This window comes from Schistocerca cancellata, chromosome 5 (genome assembly GCF_023864275.1).
Source record: "Schistocerca cancellata isolate TAMUIC-IGC-003103 chromosome 5, iqSchCanc2.1, whole genome shotgun sequence".
Lineage (NCBI taxonomy): Eukaryota > Metazoa > Arthropoda > Insecta > Orthoptera > Acrididae > Schistocerca > Schistocerca cancellata.
The window spans coordinates 730,389,868-730,410,435 of NC_064630.1; the positions used below are offsets into that span (position 1 = coordinate 730,389,868).

General features: G+C 45.3%; 1 non-coding gene across 1 annotated transcript; it reads left to right on the forward strand.

Annotated features, from left to right (window-relative positions):
* Positions 1–1,790: 1,790 nt before the first annotated feature.
* Positions 1,791–1,865, forward strand: Trnaa-ugc (transfer RNA alanine (anticodon UGC)). The gene has a single exon. It is a non-coding gene; the product is annotated as a tRNA-Ala (tRNA).
* The last annotated feature ends 18,703 nt before the right edge of the window (positions 1,866–20,568 follow it).

The window sequence follows — 20,568 nt, forward strand, 5'->3', positions numbered from 1 at the left end:
TAGTTGGGAGTGGGTGGCAAGTGATGGAAGCCCCCACTGACGGAGCGGAGTCTCTCTGCCCGTGTTTACCGCTACTGCGTCCCAGGCAGGAGGGCACGGGGGGGGGGGGCAGCAGACTTCTGTTAAAGAGTCTTAGCGCCGAGCATTGAGCTGCGAGCAGACGTGGCGCCTGGAAGAGCCAGCAGGCTCATAACTCAGGGATCGTTATGCGCCGGGATGCGTAAACTGGTTATGGGCGCCCGGCGCGTTAACTGGAGCACACTGTCACTTGATGGGCCCGATGTTTATGGGACCAGTTTACGGCGCCCCATTACGGCACGGCCCTTCTCTGGGGGCTCCGCCTCCCATTACGAACAGCCGGGCTTTTACGTTATTGCGCATTATTTCAATGAACGTTTCAGATTGAATTATTGTACTAAAACCTTTATGGGATCCGCGCGAAATATCAGCGCGGAGTCACTTGAGGAGCAGCTAAGAACTGTTAATAGTTGCAGTCGCTGAGAAGGACGTCTCGCAGACGAGGACATCTGTTCAAAAAGAGAGATATTATCCTCCTCACAATAGGGTACAGTCTGTGCCTAGTCAGATCGTCGGAGGTGGAGGGAGTGAATTAGCTGGGGGTCGTCACGAACTGCCTGATCCTCTGCGTTTAGTACTTTGAGGTTACACGTAGCAATCAACTACTTGCTGCCTCTCAATCCCTCTAATAACTGTGGTGCGAGTGCGTGTGGGCGATGAGTGCATGTAGCGAGGAGAGAAACAGTGCCAGCTTATAGCGAAGACGTGGCCGCGAGTGAGGCGTAGCTCATGCATAAACAACAGGTGTTTATGGCACACTCGTTAGCTTACGTAGCTTTCCACGACACGAAAGACGAAGGTAATAGGATGATAAATATAGAACCAACACCGCATCGTTAATAAAGTGTTTGTGTGTTGTACGAGTAACTTCTACAACTGTGTGATACATTACTGCACTTCAGTTTCATTTATTAATGACTATCGACCTGCCACAGGTACCACTACCTATCTATGAAATCTGTATCTGTGCACTGTGAACTAGTGTTAAGCAGATGGCAGAGGGTACGTTCCATTGTACCAGTTATTAGGACTTCTTCACTTTTCACTCATATGTGGAATGCGGGAGGAATGATGGTTTGTATGTTTCTGTACGTGCTGTAACTAACCTAACCCTGTCCTCGCGATACCTGTGGGCGTGGGGGGGGGGGGGGAGGGTTATAGTATACTCCTATAGTCATCATTAAAGCCATTTAAAGCTGTGTTAGTAGACTTTCTCGGGATAGTTTCTCCTAGAGTCTTCCAGTTAAGTTCTTTCAGCATCTCTGTGACAGCCTCTCGCTGGTGACACAAATATGTGCTCATTCGTTCTGTCCATCTCTGTACAACTTCAATAATCCCTGTTGGTCCCATTTGGTATTATAATCAGTATTGTAGAAAGGAACACACGAGTGATTTGTAAACAATCTACTTTGTATATTAATTGCATTTATCTATATATTACGGTAGTATCTGTTAGCGAAAGAACAGTTGCTGTTGATGACCATGCAGTTTTGCTAGAAATGAAATGATAATTAAATGGACACCCTAGCTGCAAACAGGCGTTGATGTACTTCATTGGGTACATGCTGAAAATGTGTGCCCCACCGAGACACGAACCCGGGATCTCCTGCTTAGATGGCAGACGCTCTATCCATCTGAGGCACCGAGGGCACAAGGGTAGAAGCACAGGGAGCGTGCAAGGGATAAGTACCTGCAGGCGCATTATCCTCTGTGCCCGAGGTGGCTCAGGTGGATAGAGCGTCTGCCATGCAAGCAGGAGATCCCGGGTTCGAGTCCCGGTCGGGGCACACATTTTCAACATGTCCCCAACTCCTGTTTGCAGCTGGGCTGTCCATTTAATTGTCATTGCATTTATCTAATATTGTAACAATAAACTGAACTCTACAACCCGCCTTAACCACGACTCAGCCTATGTCGTCGTTCCCTTTCTTCTCCCTATTAAGTATTACACCGAGGGACATGGACGATTCCAACTGTGACTCAGCGATATTACACTGATGTGACAAAGGTCATGGGATAGCGATATGTAACTGTACAGATGGCGATGGTATCGGCTACACAGGGTGTGCATTGGCAGAGCTGTCATTTCTACTCAGGTGATTCATATGGAAAGTTTTCGACGTGATTATGGCCGCACGACGGCAATTATCAAATTTTGGACGCGGAATGGTACCCGGAGCTAGACGCGTCGGACATTTCATGTCAGACATCGTTAGGAAAGTCTGTATTCCGGGATCCATTGTGTCACGAGTGTGCCGAGAGTACCAAATTGCAGGCACTATCTCTCGCCACGGTGATCGACGGCCTTCACTTAACGACTAACAGCAGCGGCGTTTGCATAGAGTTATCAGTGCTAATAGACAAGCAGCAGCGCGTGAAATAACCGCAGAAATCAACGTGAGACGTACGACAAATGTATCCGTTAGGACAGTACAGTGAAAGTTGGCATTAATGGGCTATGGCAGCAGATGACAGAACGCAAGTGCCTTTGTTAACAGCACGAAATCGCCTATAGCGCCCCTCCTGGGCTCGTGATCACATCGGTTGGACCGTAGACGACTGGAAAACCGTGGCCTGGGCAGAAGAGTCCAGATTTCACTCGGTAAGAGCTGATGCTAGGGTTCGAGTGTGCTGCAGATACCACGAAGCCCTGGAACCAAGTTGTCAACAAGGCACTGTGCAACCTGGTGGTGGCTCCATAAAGGTGTGGGCTGTGTTTAAAGGGATTGGGCTAGGTCCTCGGTTATGTTCGCCTACATGGAGCCCCTTTGCAGCCATTCGTGGACGTCATGTTCCCGAACAATATGAGAATGTTTATAGATAAAAATGCGCCATGTCACTGGGCCACAGTTGCTAATGGCTGGTTTGAGGAATAATCTGGACAGTACGAGAGAATGATTTGGACACCCAGATCACCCTACATGAATCACATCGAACATTTATGGGACGTAATTGAGAGGTCAGTTTATGCACAATATCCTGCACCGCCAACACTTTCGCAGTTACGCAATTATCGATGGGTACAGAGGCAACACGGCTCTGTATTTCTGAAGGGACTTCCAGCTACTTGTTGAGTCGATGCCACGTCGAGCTGCTGTATTACGCCAGCCAAAAGGAGATCCGACACGACATTAGAAGGTATCCTATTGCATTTGTCACCTCAGTGTGTATTCATTAGATGTTTTGTGAAGTGCAGAATTTTACATTTCTGAGCATTTAAAGCAACGTGCCAGTCTTTGCACCACTTTGAAATCTTCCAACATCTGACTGAATATTTGTACAGTTTCGTTCATATTGTATGAGAGTATTTCACTGTAAATAACCGCATCGACTGAGCTTACCATTGCCGGCCGGAGTGGCCGTGCGGTTCTAGGCGTTACAGTCTAGAGCCGAGCGACCGCTACGGTCGCAGGTTCGAATCCTGCCTTGGGCATGGATGTGTGTGATGTCCTTAGGTTAGTTAGGTTTAATTAGTTCTAAGTTCTAGGCGACTAATGACCTCAGAAGTTAAGTCGCATAGGGCTCAGAGCCATTTGAACCATTTTTTTTGAGATTACTATTAACACTGATCGCTAGGTCATTAATACAGGATGGTCCATTGATCGTGACCGGGACAAATATCTCACGAAATAAGCGTCAAACGAAAAAACTACAAACAACGAAACTTGTCTAGCGTGAAGGGGGAACCCAGATGGCGCTATGATTGGCCCGCTGGATGGCGCTACCATAGGTCAAACGGATATCAACTGCGCTTTTTAAAATAGGAAATCCTATTTTTTATTACATATTCGTGTAGTACGTAAAGAAAAATAATTGTTTTTACTTGGACCACTTTTTTCACTTTGTGATAGATAGCACTGCAATAGTCACAAACATATGGCTAACAATTTTAGAAGAACAATTGGTGACAGGTAGGTTTTTTAAATTAAAATACAGAATGTAGGTACGTTTGAACATTTTATTTCGGTTGTTCCAATGTGATACATTTACCTTTGTGAACTTATCATTTCTGAGAACGCATGCTGTTACAGCGTGATTACCTGTCAATACCACATTAATGCAATAAATGCTCAAAATGATGTCCGTCCACCATCAATGCATTTGGCAATACGTGTAAGCACATTCCTCTCAACAGCGTGTAGTTCGCCTTGCGTAATGTTCGCACATGCATTGACAATGCGCTGACGCATGTTGTTAGGCACTATCGATGCATCACGACAGCAAATATCCTTGAATTTTCCCCTCAGAAAGAAATCCGGGGACGTCAGATCCGGTGAACGTGCGGGCCATGATATGGTGCTTCGACGACCAATCCACCCGTCATGAAATACGCTATTCAATACCGCTTCAACATCACGCGAGCTATGTGCCGGACATCCATCATGTTGGAAGTACATCACCATTCTCTCATGCAGTGAAACATCTTGTAGTAACATCGGTAGAACATTACGTAGGAAATCATAGTACATTGCACCATTTAGACTGTCATCGATAACATGGGGGCCAATTATCCTTCCTCCCATAATGCCGCACCATACATAAACCCGCCAAGGCCGCTGATGTTCCCCTTCTCGCAGCCATCGTGGATTTTCAGTTGCCCAATAGTGCATATTATGCCGGTTTACGTTACCGCTGTTGGTGTATGACGCTCCGTCGCTAAATAAAACGCGTGCAAAAAATCTGTCATCGTCCCGTAATTTCTCTTGTGTCCAGTGGCAGAACTGTACACGACGTTGAAAGACGTCACCATGCAATTCCTGGTGCACAGAAATATGGTACGGGTGCAATCGATGTTGATGTAGCATTCTCACCACCGACGTTTTTGAGATTCCCGAGTCTCGCGCAATTCGTCTGCTACTTACGCGCGGATTAGCCGCGACAGCAACTAAAATACCTACTTGGGCATCATACTTTGTTGCAGGTCGAGGTTGACGTTTCACATGTGGCTGAACACTTCCTGTTTCCTTAAATAACGTAACTATTCGGCGAACGATCCGGTACACTTGGATGATGTCGTCCAGGATACCGACCAACATACATAGCACACACCCGTTTGGCATTTTGATCACAATCGCCGTACATCAAGATGATATCGACCAATTCCGCAATTGGTAAACGGTCCATTTTAACACGGGTAATGTATCACGAAGCAAATACAGTCCGCACTGGTGGAATGTTACTTGAACCACGTACTTATACGTTTGTTTCTATTACATCCGTTTGACCTATGGCAGCGCCATCTAGCGGACCAACCATAGCGCCATCTGGTTTTCCCCTTCAAGCTAGACGGTTTCGTTCTTTGTACTTTTTCTGTTTGACGCTTATTTCGTGAGATATTTGGCCCGGTCACTATCAGTGGACCACCCTGTATACAACATGAACAGCAAGGGACCCAATGTACTTTCCTGGGAATCACACGAAGTTAGTTCTACATCTGCATAAAAAGTTCTCGGTTTACTTGCCGCGTCAAATTTGGATAAAATCCCAAGCTTTCGATGACTACCTCCGTCATCTTCGTCAGGGGTACAACTGACTGTCGTGGACCGGTGAGGCTTCCGCTTTTATAAGCAGTGGACGGCTTCTCATTGGCTGGATGACGTCACGGTGAAACCGACGCGTACTGAGGTGGCGGCCTCTATATCCATAGATTTTGTTTGCGCGCTTTATCCAGCGTTGCTTGCAGCGCCATCCATCGCAACAGGCGGAGAACTGCGAGGAATGTAAGAAGTCTCCCTCTGCGCTCTTACTATATCAATTGCGCGCTTCCATGCATTGCTGAGTGCATAACCGGAATCTCTGTTGAAATTATTTTCACAGAGTCTAATTTCAACTGCTTCCCTGATGACAGAGTCCCAATAGTTTGAAGCGTGAGCAAGTAGTCTTGTTTCATCGAATAAAATCTTATGTTTATTTAACAAACTGTGCTCAGCCACCGCTGATTTTTCTAGATACCTGTATTTCAGGTGACGCTGATGTTCCACACTGCGATCGGCGACAGTTCTTATAGACTGGCCCACATAACTTTTGCCACACTCGCAAGGAATGCTGTAAATTCCCGGTACTCTCAGGCCAAGATTATCTTTCACGGGTCGCAGCATTTCCTTAATCTTCCTGGGTGGCCGGAAGACTGGTCTGATTCCTTGCCGGCTTAGGACTCTGCCGATCTTGCTGGTCGTTGCACCGCAGAATGGTAGCCGCGCGATGTGTTGGTCCTCTTGATCTGTTCGAACAGCGTCCTTTCTTAGTTTCTTCGCCAGAGTAGATCTGATATCACGATCAGAATAACCATTTTTTATGAATACTGTCGTCAGATGGTTAATCTCGGAGCCGAGATGATCCTTGTCCGAAATAGTCCTTGCTCTGTATACCAAGGTGTTCAGCATAGCTCTCTTCTGAGCTGGGTGGTGAAAACTACGCGCGTTTAGATATAAATCTGTATGCGTCGGTTTTCTGTGCACAGAATGTCCGAGACGTCCATCTGATTTTCTCTCCACCAGTACATCTAAGAAGGGTAACTTTCCATCCTTCTCCACCTCCACTGTAAATCTTATGTTCTGATGTATACCATTCAAATGTTCAACGAACTGCTGCAGTGCCTCATTGCCATGTGGCCAGATTAAAAAAGTATCGTCGACATACCCGAAGAAGCAGGATGGACGTAAGGGAGCACTGTTCAACGCTCGCTCTTCGAAATCCTCCATGAAGAAGTTAGCTATGGCTGGTGACAGCGGCGAACCCATGGCTGTTCCGTCAATCATTTCATAATATTTTCCACCATACAAAAAATAGGTGGTCGTCAAAGTGTGTCGAAATAACTTTAGTATTTCAGGAGAGAAATGAGCAGCCAACATTTTTAACGTATCTTCCACTGGAACCTTTGTAAACAAAGAGACCACATCTAGGCTGATCATGATGTCATTCGGACCTATCCTCATCTGCTTTACAATGTCAACAAACATTTGTGAGTTAGTAATATGATGGCTGCAGTGGCCGACTATAGGTGCTAATAAGCCGACAAAGGGAATGCCACAGTTATCCTCAATGCTACCGATTATCATAAGAAAGTGGCCCTATTATTGGAAGATGCCACGTACCGGATTCTTAAACGGGATCCCACAGCAGCACTTAGTAGGAAGACAGGGGAGCTACTGAAGAACTCTGGCCTCCCAGAAGAACTAGTCAAGAATCTACGACCAAGAGCACCAAGGCCACCCAGGTTATATGGTCTACCCAAAGTCCATAAGGATGGGGTTCCGTTGAGACCTATTGTTAGTGCTATTGGGTCTCCTACATATCGGTTGGCAAAATACTTAACCAAATTATTAGCACCTATAGTCGGCCACTGCAGCCATCATATTACTAACTCACAAATGTTTGTTGACATTGTAAAGCAGATGAGGATAGGTCCGAATGACATCATGATCAGCCTAGATGTGGTCTCTTTGTTTACAAAGGTTCCAGTGGAAGATACGTTAAAAATGTTGGCTGCTCATTTCTCTCCTGAAATACTAAAGTTATTTCGACACACTTTGACGACCACCTATTTTTTGTATGGTGGAAAATATTATGAAATGATTGACGGAACAGCCATGGGTTCGCCACTGTCACCAGCCATAGGTAACTTCTTCATGGAGGATTTCGAAGAGCGAGCGTTGAACAGTGCTCCCTTACGTCCATCCTGCTTCTTCGGGTATGTCGACGATACTTTTTTAATCTGGCCACATGGCAATGAGGCACTGCAGCAGTTCGTTGAACATTTGAATGGTATACATCAGAACATAAGATTTACAGTGGAGGTGGAGAAGGATGGAAAGTTACCCTTCTTAGATGTACTGGTGGAGAGAAAATCAAATGGACGTCTCGGACATTCTGTGCACAGAAAACCGACGCATACAGATTTATATCTAAACGCGCGTAGTTTTCACCACCCAGCTCAGAAGAGAGCTATGCTGAACACCTTGGTACACAGAGCAAGGACTATTTCGAACAAGGATCATCTCGGCTCCGAGATTAACCATCTGACGACGGTATTCATAGAAAATGGTTATTCTGATCGTGATATCAGATCTACTCTGGCGAAGAAACCAAGAAAGGACGCTGTTCGAACAGATCAAGAGGACCAACACATCGCGCGGCTACCATTCTGCGGTGCAACGACCAGCAAGATCGGCAGAGTCCTGAGCCGGCAAGGAATCAGACCAGTCTTCCGGCCACCCAGGAAGATTAAGGAAATGCTGCGACCCGTGAAAGATAATCTTGGCCTGAGAGTACCGGGAATTTACAGCATTCCTTGCGAGTGTGGCAAAAGTTATGTGGGCCAGTCTATAAGAACTGTCGCCGATCGCAGTGTGGAACATCAGCGTCACCTGAAATACAGGTATCTAGAAAAATCAGCGGTGGCTGAGCACAGTTTGTTAAATAACCATAAGATTTTATTCGATGAAACAAGACTACTTGCTCACGCTTCAAACTATTGGGACTCTGTCATCAGGGAAGCAGTTGAAATTAGACTCTGTGAAAATAATTTCAACAGAGATTCCGGTTATGCACTCAGCAATGCATGGAAGCGCGCAATTGATATAGAAAGAGCGCAGAGGGAGACTTCTTACATTCCTCGCAGTTCTCCGCCTGTTGCGATGGATGGCGCTGCAAGCAACGCTGGATAAAGCGCGCAAACAAAATCTATGGATATAGAGGCCGCCACCTCAGTACGCGTCGGTTTCACCGTGACGTCATCCAGCCAATGAGAAGCCGTCCACTGCTTATAAAAGCGGAAGCCTCACCGGTCCACGACAGTCAGTTTTACCCCTGATGAAGATGACGGAGGTAGTCATCGAAAGCTTGGGATTTTATCCAAATTTGACGCGGCAAGTAAACCGAGAACTTTTTATGCAAGGATTCCGTCGCGAAAGACTTCGTAGTCATATTAGTTCTACATCTGTTGATGATTCTCCATCCAAGACAACATGCTCTGTTCTCCCTACCAAGAAATTCTCAGTTCAATCATGGATTTCGTCTGATAATCCCATACGATCGTTCTTTCGATAATAAGCGAAGATGTGGTATTGAGTCAAATGCTGTCGGGAAATAGAGAAACACTAAATATGTTTGAGTTTCACAGGATCCGTAGTTGCTGTTGTTGTTATGGTGGTCTCAGTCCAAGGACAATTTTGATACAGCTCACTGTGCTACTATATTCTCTGCAAGCCTCCTTCCATCTCCGAGTAGCTTCTGTAAGCTACATCCTTCTGAATCAGCTTCGTCTCATAGTCTCCCCCTAGATTCTTACCTTCCTCCCTCCCACACTTCCCTCCATTGATATATTTCTAAACTTGCAAAAGTTGTGAAGTAGCATAATATGCTTCGTATTCTGCCTCGCTATACACCAGCGTCACAGCCCTCTAGCAGGTATCTGAACGTTAGTGTTTTGGCCACTTTCTTGCAGGTATTTTGACCTATCCTAGAATCTAAGGCTTGTTCGTTTGCAGACATTTGTAGCTTTCTACACCGATTGTCATTGGTTTTGAAACATCAAAAATACTAACAAGTAATGAAATTTTGCTTGTTGTTCTTGAGCAATATAGTAGGAAGAATATATGATTAAAATTGTCGGAGATTTGGAGGTCTGCAGCATGTGATAATATGCAGCACTGTCACCTGTGACAGCAACAGTGGCTTTAGTACAGATGTCAGTCTACTCAAACTGTGTATGGATGACAGGTACAGGTATATTTTTCTATGATGCTTCAACTCTTTGCCAGAGTTGATCAATTACAGAGGGTGATGAATAGTGACATACTAACCCTCGGTAATTCAAAACCTGATGTTTTCAAAAGGCCACACATCTCGAAATTATGCTGGCCAGGGCAAAAGTCGAACACTGTATCAAGGTTTGTCAGGAAAGCAATGGCAACATGCTCTGTCTTGTTGAAAGGACAGAATCACGGACATCTTGAAGATGGGGCACAACCTCCAGCCATAACACACCAGAAATGTAATGGCTGCTCTCAAAATTACTGGCTGTACAAACCATAGGTTACTGTATTGAATACTCAATGGCACACCTTACATTCATGCCCGGTGCTGAGCACATATGACAGTAGTAGTCTGGCAGTGTTCTATGTCCTCGGAGCCTCTACACACATGTATGTCCATCGTAGTGCTGTACCTAGAACCGGTCTTCATCAGACAACATGACGCAACATTGTATTGTAATGTACTGTATGGAACTGGGAACCTAGAAAAGATGGAGAGGATCCGCCCCCGCCGTAACCCTCAGTGGTTCACAACCCCACAACAGGCTACAGCAGTCCACTCACGCCACTCCCGCCCCCCACCGAACCCAGGGTTATTGTGCGGTTCGGCCCGCAGTGGACCCCCCCCCCCCCCCCCGCGCCACCATGGGGAATGTCTCACACCAGACGAGTGTAGCCCCAATGTTTGCGTGGTAGAGTAATTATGGTGTACGCATACGTGGAGAAAGTGTTTGCACAGCAATCGCCGACATAGTGTAACTGAGGCGGAGAAGGGGAACCAGCCCGCATTCACCGAGGCAGATGGAAAACCGCCTTAAAAACCATCCACAGACTGGCAGGCACACCGGACCTCGACACCAATCCGCTGGGCGGATTCGTGCCGGGCACCGGCACGCCTTCCCGTCCGGAAAGCAGTGCGTTAGACCACGCGGCTAACCAGGTGGGTGATGCATTATGCAGTGCTCCATTCGTTGTCGCATTGTCCTTAAGGATACTTGTCTTTCTCCCAAACAACATTTGGGTTAAAAAACACCTCGCCAACTTGGCAGCCTTTCGTTGATAGGCCCCTCAGTTTTCTTCCATTCTTCTTCTTGTACTTAGACGATATACTGATTTTCTTCTATTCAGCTGAACAATACGAAGTGCACATGTGCACGATCTTAATTATGCTGCAGGAATTCGGAACAATAGTAAACAAGAACAAATTCCAGCTATACAAGCACGAAATTACATTATTAGGCCTCTCATAGTCGTGGACAGGATCAGTCCCACAAAAGAATGTACAGAACTCATCAGACAGATACCAAGCCCAGCAATGAATCATGAACTATCGAGATTTCTTCCAATGACAAACTTTCATAGACATCATATTACCCAAGCTGCAAAGATTCAAACCGTTCTAACTAACTCCTTAGCAGGTAAAAGTACTCAGCGTAAGCATTCTCTACAGTCGATATCTGAGTTGCAACATGCATTTGAGATTATCAGATACTGCCTTCACAGCGCTGTTAGTTTGGCACACTCATCCAGTTGTGCATAACGGCAGACACCAGTGATACCATTACCGCAACTGTCCTGCAAGAATCAAACAAACACTAGACAGCCGAAGTCAACCACTCCGATTCTTATCACAGGAACTCGTCAAGTCTCAAAAAATGACAGAAGTTTCAAGATGATGGAAAGCAGCAATAAGTCGTTATCGTTCTGGTTTTATTAAAGCAAATCCAGATTTAGGCTAGTAACTAAATATTATCAGTGCAGTATTTCAGATTTTTAAAGCATGCTGTAATATGTTAGCCCTATTGTTCAGGCTCCTGTCATAGTTAAAGACTACTGTATAATTATTGTGTACTGCAGGATAGTATGAACTGTGAAAGGATCCTGAAGAACAGGGGTTGACGTAGTAGTGCATGTATTAAAAATCTGAAATATTGCATTAGTAATGGATAGTTACTAGTCAAAATCTGGGTTTGCTTTAATAAAGCTATGCATCATATCGAAAATCATATCACAGTCGTTGAGTGCATTACACGTTGGTAATGGAAGGTAATTTGATGAAATGAAGTCAACTTATGACAAGGAGCATTTGGCTCTGTGCAAAGCTGTTAATCATTTCCGTGAAGACATTGAGGGATCCCCCCTAACGATTCATATATTCACTGACGACCAGTCGGTTGTACACGTGACATATCCTAGTAGAGTCCAAGCAGAATACTATGACCAGTAGGTGTGTAGACAGCAGGGCACACTTGGGGAGGGCCGTAGTGGTGGGGGCTGTGGACAAGCGCTGGAGGGGAACTGCCATTCCAAACTGAAATGTACAATCACATTTTTTGTAAATATTAAGCATCACCTTTGTTTTAGGTAGTATCTAAAAAGAATTTCGTCGAAAATACGGCGATTTATTTTCGCCTGCTTGTTAACCATTTGTAACTTTCAGAGAAGTGTCACGAGAAGCGAATTTTGAATAAAACCTACACATTTCTCTCATTACTATTAAAATTTGCTTCTTTTGTCAAAACTCAGCCGAGTTTACACAGCCCCCTCTCACTAACACATTGTGCAGACGAAATGCAATAGAATTTTGAGACAGTAGTTTATTAAGTAAAAGCTCTCCCTCTTCAGGGCACAAGTGGCCCATCGGGATCATCTGACCGCCGTGTCATCCTCAGAAGAGGATGCGGATAGGAGGGGCGTGTGTTTAGCACACGGCTGTCCCGGTCGTTATTATGGTTTTCTTTGACCGGAGCCGCTACTATTCGGTCGAGTAGCTCCTCAATTGGCATCACGAGGCTGAGTGCACCCCGAAAAATGGCAACAGCTCATGGCGGCCCGGATGGTCACCCATCCAAGTGGTGGCGACGCCCGACAGCGCTTAACTTTGGTGATCTGACGGGAACCGGTGTACCCACTACAGTAAGGAACTGCGGAAAAGTAAGGTCAGTAGCTTATTAAAAATCACATTACAGTACAAAAATAAACGTCGAAGGTCTTCACTTATGTTGTTCCAAAACCATAGCATTTCTCGCTGCATCAGCTATCGATGGCCCTTACAAATTACATTCTTCGGCGAAAAAAGTGTATAGTTAGTGGAGGAACGCGGTACATAATGAAGTTTTGCATAATAACCATACGGAAAAATACTCTCCTCTTTGCGTGCTATCATTTGCCAAACTCTCATTTCGTTGTCTCGAACGGTTTATGAAATATGAGGAATGTTACGGATATTTCATTCTGGCAAATAAATGTGCTACGTCAGATCAGTTTTCACGAGATTGGTGACAGGTAGAGACCACCACCCAAGTCTAAGGAAAACGTCAGTATGTTAGCTAAATTTCATATGCAGCAACATATTATATAATATGCACCAAACGCAAAATCATAGTGGCCCCTATTTTTCATTGCAAAATTTTCGAATTTCGCTTAGTGCCTTACTTCGAAGTAAATACCACAATAACTATGACCATTAACGAAATGATGGACACATCATAATCGACCTGACATATAAAGCTACAAACAAAAGCAAAAATGATTTTTTTTACTGAATAGTTTCCGTAAAATCGTTTGAGAAAGACCGCAGGGCGAGCTCCTTGATTCTGTCTTCGGTCATCAGCCGAAAGGTGGCAGTGGGTGGCGGCCTCACCTTCAGATCAAACAAATTGAAACTTCTTTATTTAAATTAGCATGTCTTTACTTAAATTGCTGAATGACTGAGAAGATGAAACTCCTACGTTATTTGATTCTGCAACAGCTGAGTAAAACTGAACGTACTGAGCCTACTTTCTCTTTACTTTTCTTATCATGCCAACACTGACCCACAATATACAAGCGCAACGCAGTCTTAGCGCTCAAAAAAAAATTACAACCTAACTTCAAATAATTAATTCAAAATAATGTTTCTGACTAAAAAGAAATCTTAACAATAATCTATATATTTCATTAAGCACTTACCCCACAAAAATCTTCAATACGCGGACTACTGCAATACAGTGAGCGTCAAAACTGCCAGCTAAATAAAAGATTCTAACTACAAAAGCCACCAACTGCTAATAAGAATGTGGTTAGCAAAGGAAAGATTTTGTTGCAAACCAAATAACGTAATTTTTACTTTAATAATGTGATATCCTGTTCAAACACGAATATAATCGTCATTGACACCTAGTACAAAGGTATACAGGGTGCTCCATCGATCGTGACCAGGCCAAATATCTCACGAAATAAGCGTCAAACGAAAAAACTACAACGAACGAAACTTGTCCAGCTTGAAGGGGGAAACCAGATAGCACTATGGTTAGCCCGCCAGATGGCGCTGCCATACGTCAAACGGATATCAACTGCGTTTTTTAAAAATAGGAACTGCCATTTTTATTTCATATTCGTGTATTACATAAAGAAACATGAATGTTTTAGTTGGACCACTTCTTTCGCTTAGTGATAGATGGCGCTGTAATAGTCACAAACATATGGCTCGCAATTTTAGACGAACAGTTGGTGACAGGTAGGTGTTTTAAATCAAAATACAGACCGTAGGTACGTTTGAACATTTTAGTTCGGTTGTTCCAATGTGACACATGTACCTTTGTGAACATATAATTTCCGAGAACGCAGACTGTTACAGCGTGATTACCTGTAAATACCACATGAATGCAATAAATGCTCAAAATTACGTCAGTCAACCTCAATGGATTTGGCAAGACGTGTAACGACATTCCTCTCAATAGCGAGTAGTTCGTCTTCCGTAATGTTCGCGCATGCATTGACGATGCGCTGACGCACGTTGTCAGGCGTTGTCGGTGGATCACGATAGCAAATATCCTTCAATTTTCCCCACAGAAAGAAATCTGGGGACGTCAGATCTGGTGAACGTGCTTCGACGTCGAATCCGACTGTCATGAAGTATGCTATTCAATACCGCTTCAACCACACGCGAGCTATGTGCCGGACATCCATCATGTTGGAAGTACATTACCATGCAGTGAAACACATTGCACCATTTAGATTGCCATCGATAAAATGGGGGCCAATTATCCTTCCTCCCATAATGCCGCACCATACGTTAACCCGCCAAGGTCGCTGATGTTCCACTAGTCGCAGCCATCGTGTATTTTCCGTTACCCAATAGTGGATATTATGCCATTTTACGTTACCGCTGTTGGTGAATGACGCGTCGTCGCTAAATAGAATACGTGCCAAAAATCTGTCATCGCCCCGTAATTTCTCTTGTGCCCAGTGGCAGAACTGTACACGACGTTCAAAGTCGTCGCCATGCATTTCCTGGTGCATAGAAATATGGTACGGGTGCAATCGATGTTGATGTATCATTATAAACAGCGACGTTTTTGAAATTCCCGACTCTTGCGCAATTTGTCTGCTACTGATGTGCGGATTAGCCGCGACAGCAGCTAAAATACCTACTTGGGCATCATCATTTGTTGCCGGTCGTGGTTGACGTTTCACATGTGGCTGAACACTTCCTGTTTCCTTAAATAACGTAACTACCCGGCGAACGGTCCGGACACTTGGATGATGTCGTCCAGGATACCGAGCAGCATACATAGCACACGCCCGTTGGGCATTTTGATCACAATAGCCATACATCAACACGATATCGATCTTTTCCGCAATTGGCGGTCCATTTTAACACGGGTAATGTATCACGAAGCAAATACCGTCCGCACTGGCGGAATGTTACGTGATACCACGTTCTTATAGGTTTGTGACTATTACAGCGCCATCTATCACAAAGCGAAAAAAGTGGTCCAACTAAAACATTCATATTTCTGTACGTACTGCACGAATATGTAATAAAAATGGGGGTTCCTATTTTAAAAAACGCAGTTGATGTCCGTTTGACCTATGGCAGCGCCATCTAGCGGGCCAACCATAGTGCCATCTGGTTTCCCCCTTCAAGCTAGACGAGTTTCGTTCTTTGTAGTTTTCTCGTTTGATGCATATTTTGTAAGATATTTGGCCCGGTCACTATTAGTAGACCACCCTGTATAATCATGAATAATATTCAATCTCCAAGTCTAACATGTACAGATCGTTAGGCTACACTAACACTTTAGACCTCTACCCTCCAGCAATGCTAACGTCTCACAACTAACATCCATCACTGCTGGCTGTTCACCTTCAACTGCCCAACAGTACTTCCATCTCTGCTGGCGACAAATTTCCAACTGCCCAACAGTACTGCCGATTAACTTCCAACAACGAGTCCGACCAGCCACAGAGTCTCTTACAAAGAAAGCGCAGTCAGAGATCCAATGCAAAACGCTACACAGCACTGCCAACACAGAAGCAGCCCACTTAGAAAATGAACTCGCCCAGCGCTTTGGACGAAACTGGTCACGGCGCATCGGCTATCGTATCTTACGCAGGCTCTAACAGCTGCACTGCTCACAGCTTCCGTCATCTGCAATACATTGGGCAATTCACAAGGGGCATTTGGCATGCTTGCCACGTTTGGCTTACCGGAGGGGACGTGGCGCCATTGCCCAGTAACATGAATGGTGAGTCGGCTTTCCCTAGTGCGCTGGCAACGGTTCAGTTGGTGAAGCACCCCTGTTTGCCAGCCGTGGATGTGTAGTACCATGTGGTGCCGCACGATGCATATATGTTCGCTTGCTCTTGTAGTGTACTGATATTTTGGTTCAAATGGCTCTGAGCACTATGGGACTTAACATCTGTGGTCATCAGTCGCCTAGAACTTAGAACTACTTAAACCTAGCTAACCTAAGGACATCACACACATCCATGCCCGAGGCAGGATTCGAACCTGCGACCGGAGCGGTCACGCGGTTCCAGACTGAAGCGCCTTTAACCGCACGGCCACACCGGCCGGCTACTGATATTTGTTGGCGTCGAAGTGTTGTTGTGAACGAGTGTTCTGTGTTGTCGTTCCACTAATAATAGCAGTGCAGCATGTCTGAACACGAGATTCGCGATAAAAAGAGGTCGCCCAAGAACACTTTCGCCAGCTGCGAAGATATCGAGCCTTGGAAGGGGAATTCAGATCCGTGGACGACGCCACGAACTTGCGTGCTTTGTGTGCAGTTATTTTGAACTCGAGGGAAATAGTAGCAGTACGATCTTAGATGTTACAAGAGTGGTGGTCAGGACAGCAACTGCACATAGCATTCACCGATATGCGTTGCTGAGAACCTGGAACGAGAAGGAAAGAATGGAAAAAAAAATTGTAAATTTGTAGTAAGATCTTATGGGATCAAACAGCTTAGGTCATCGGTCCCTAAGCTTTCACACTACTTAATCTAACTTAAACTAACCTTCGCTGTGGACAGCACACACACCCATGCCCGAGGGAGGACTGGAACCTCCGATGGGGGTAGCCGTGCGGACCGTGACAAGACGCCTCAGACCGCGCTGCTATAACGCGCGGAGAAAGAAACTCCAAGCAAGAAAAGAAGTTACGACTGACGTGTAACCAAGATGAACACAGTCCGGCTGGGAGCAATGCACAGACACATGTACGCTTATCATCAACACAAGGAATATCCTGCTTTAAAGAAACTTTTCAGCCTTAGAGAAGCGGAGCTGTTCAGTGGGAGTAAGTCGTGGCTTCGAAATTTTCTTCAAGAACTTGGTTTACAGCACGCCAAGCTTTCTTCTCGTACCTTACCATTGAGAGAAGTGATTTAATGGCCTGGAGATGCCAATATTTGCGTGCCATGAGGAGCGTTTCGATCGAAGAAATTGTGTGGCTCGACGAGACGTGGGTTAATACGCGTTACACGTTGTCAAAGGGGTGAACGGACCGCACATCACAATGAACGATTAAAGCCCCCTTAGGGAAAGTCGGCAGGCTGACAGTCCTCCATGCGGGCTCTGCTCAAGGCTTCGTTTTAAACTGCGTATTGCTATCCCGATCCAGGAAGAGAGGTAACTATCGAGAGAAAAGGAGCGCCGTAGTTTTCAAGGAGTGGTTTTCTAATGTTCTATTGTGAAATATTGGCAGAGGATATTCTGTTTTGGGTGCAAAGAAATGTTCCATCGTTTAATGTCGAACTTGGCATAAATAACTGGGTTTTAACTGAACTTGTAACGCTGTACAAGCAGAAAAACTGCATGGTACCAGGACGACTAAATGGCTAACGCTGAAGGCCACATTGTAATCAGGCTTCTTCAGTATCACGCTTATTTGGATCCGATTGAGCATATACTGGCCCATAATGTGGCAAGAAACAAGAAGTTTACCTTCAGTGAGGTTGAAATGCTTACAAAATAAGCCACTGAAAATGTTAACAGGACGGGTCTCTAGTTTTCAGCCAAACAAAGGAGGCAGTTGAGAAGACATGGATTTGTGAGAGACTCCTGGAGTAAGAGACTGAAGTACTAGTTTCAGTCCAAGGAAGAGAACAGTGACGATTATTTCCGTGGGGTTGATCCACATACACATTAACTGTGTGTATAAAAGATTCGTTGATGTAACTACTCTCTTCATTATGGTCGTTTCTTTGCCGCTAACTGCAGCGTCCGAAGCTAGGCATGGCTTTAGCGCTACCTGTTGACACGCACAGCTCTAGCCTGGAGCCTTTTTACGTAAGTCTCGGTCCATCACACGCTGGCACCACGCTTCCATGCACTTGCTCTGTATGGAGCTGTCAAAAGTCTGAAGTTGTTTCGGACGCACTGCAACGACATTTGACCATTCGGGCGCTAGTCAAGTGGGACCATTGTATCCTGAATGGTGTTGAGTGTTGCCCTTCTGAATCTGTCGATCCCGAATTCTTTATCCAGTTATGGGATCTTGACCAAAGGGAGACACAAAATGACGGAACGATAATGTGCAGTCTCGACTGCTCATGATCTTTCCGCTGTCGAATTCCAGCACGAGCTGGGACTGTGTGCACTTTGGGGCACAAGGTGTACTGTAGTCCCATTCAGAAAGGCACATTGCCGGCCGAAGTGGCCGTGCGGTTAAAGGCGCTGCAGTCTGGAACCGCAGGACCGCAACGGTCGCAGGTTCGAATCCTGCCTCGGGCATGGATGTTTGTGATGTCCTTAGGTTAGTTAGGTTTAACTAGTTCTAAGTTCTAGGGGACTAATGACCTCAGCAGTTGAGTCCCATAGTGCTCAGAGCCATTTTTTTTTAGAAAGGCACATTCCTATCACCGTCAGAAATAGAAGAGAAGAACAGTCATGCCATTGGTGGAGCGTAATAAGAGAAACCAAAATGCACAAAAGTCATAGCTTTGGCTAGATAACAATAGCTTCCCTCTCCAGAAAGAACTTATCCAACATTGAGAAAATGTGAGCAGTGCCTCCTAGAAGACAAGGAAATGTCGGCAAAACAAAACCGGTAAAAACAATACTTTTCCTCCAGTTTGTAACAATCTTTTGCGTTACAACATTTTGCGGGAAATACTTTATGCACACAGTATGGCTAATGAAGTAGATACGTAAATATTTCAATTCCGCAAAGGACTTCCGCTGTCCGTCAGCCTCAGAACAATGCTTCGCAAGAGCATATTGGAACTGCAAAGAGGAACTAACACTAAAACAATGCACCACGCACCACATATAAGCTGACTGTAGCAGGCAATGGGACCCATGGAAGCAGGAAATGTAGGGAAATCCATAGTCCGAAAAATCAAGACGAACAGTTTCAACACGATTTAAGAAATGTTGGATGGACTCGAACTCTTCCACAAAATTTCAGAGGTTTTTCACCGGTAATGTCTGAATATTTTGGTGTTAGGGGTACGTGATCGCCGGTGGTTCGTCACAGGGTAACTTTCTAATTATGACTTACACGACTCGTTACCCCCATTTACCGTTGCCGTCAAAGTACCTTTAGAACAATGAAAAAGCTTGCTATATGTTCTCGCAAAAATGTGAAACACGAAACGCAATGTATGTGCAGGCGCAAAAGTCGCGAGATGCGGCTGCCATCGCTGCGAGAGCAATCCAGCACATCGTAGTTTTGTGCTCTGCCATTGTATTCAGTGAACCCACAGACGCAGTGAACATCGCCCAGTCCTTCATCAGTACATCTGTCCATAATACTGTATATATGTGTTAAAGTATAGCACTGCGCGAAAAAGTAGCCCTAAGATAGAAACGAGCACTGTTGAATGCTAACCTGAGGGCGAAGAGTAAACTTTGTGTTACTGCTATTAACACTATTTACCTTCAGTTTTTTTTTTTTTTTTTTTCCTTTATTGTAATTTAAACACCTATACAGGTGGGCTGGCAGCAGCATAGTTCGCTGCTCTTCAGCCTTTAGTTGAACAATAAACATGATAGAGATGTGATATACAAAAAAGACGGCGGGCAAAAACATGGAGATACAAAAAACAAGAGACAAGAAGCCGTTCACGTTGGACGAAAAAACACTAACACTGGGAAACACGGCGCACAAAACACGGAGAACGGCGACGCCACACGTGAACAGTTGAGTCGGGACTGCACGAAACACAAAACGATGCACACACACTAACACTGGTGGCGATGGTCTCCGGCGCGCGAATGTTCACTGAGCGTGTACGAGTCCGGGGACCTGCCAAGAGGGGGGTGGAGGAGGAGGAAGGGGAGATGGGAGAGGGGAGAGCAGAGATGCCATGGGCAAAGGAGAGAGGGGGAGGGAGGAAGGGGGAGGGGAAGCCCGGAGGAGAGGGTAGGAGGGAGGGGGAAAGGAAAGAGAAGGGAAGGGAAAGGGGGGGAGGGAGGGTGCCGAAAGGAAATGACACAGGAGGGGGGGGGGAAGGATCAAAGT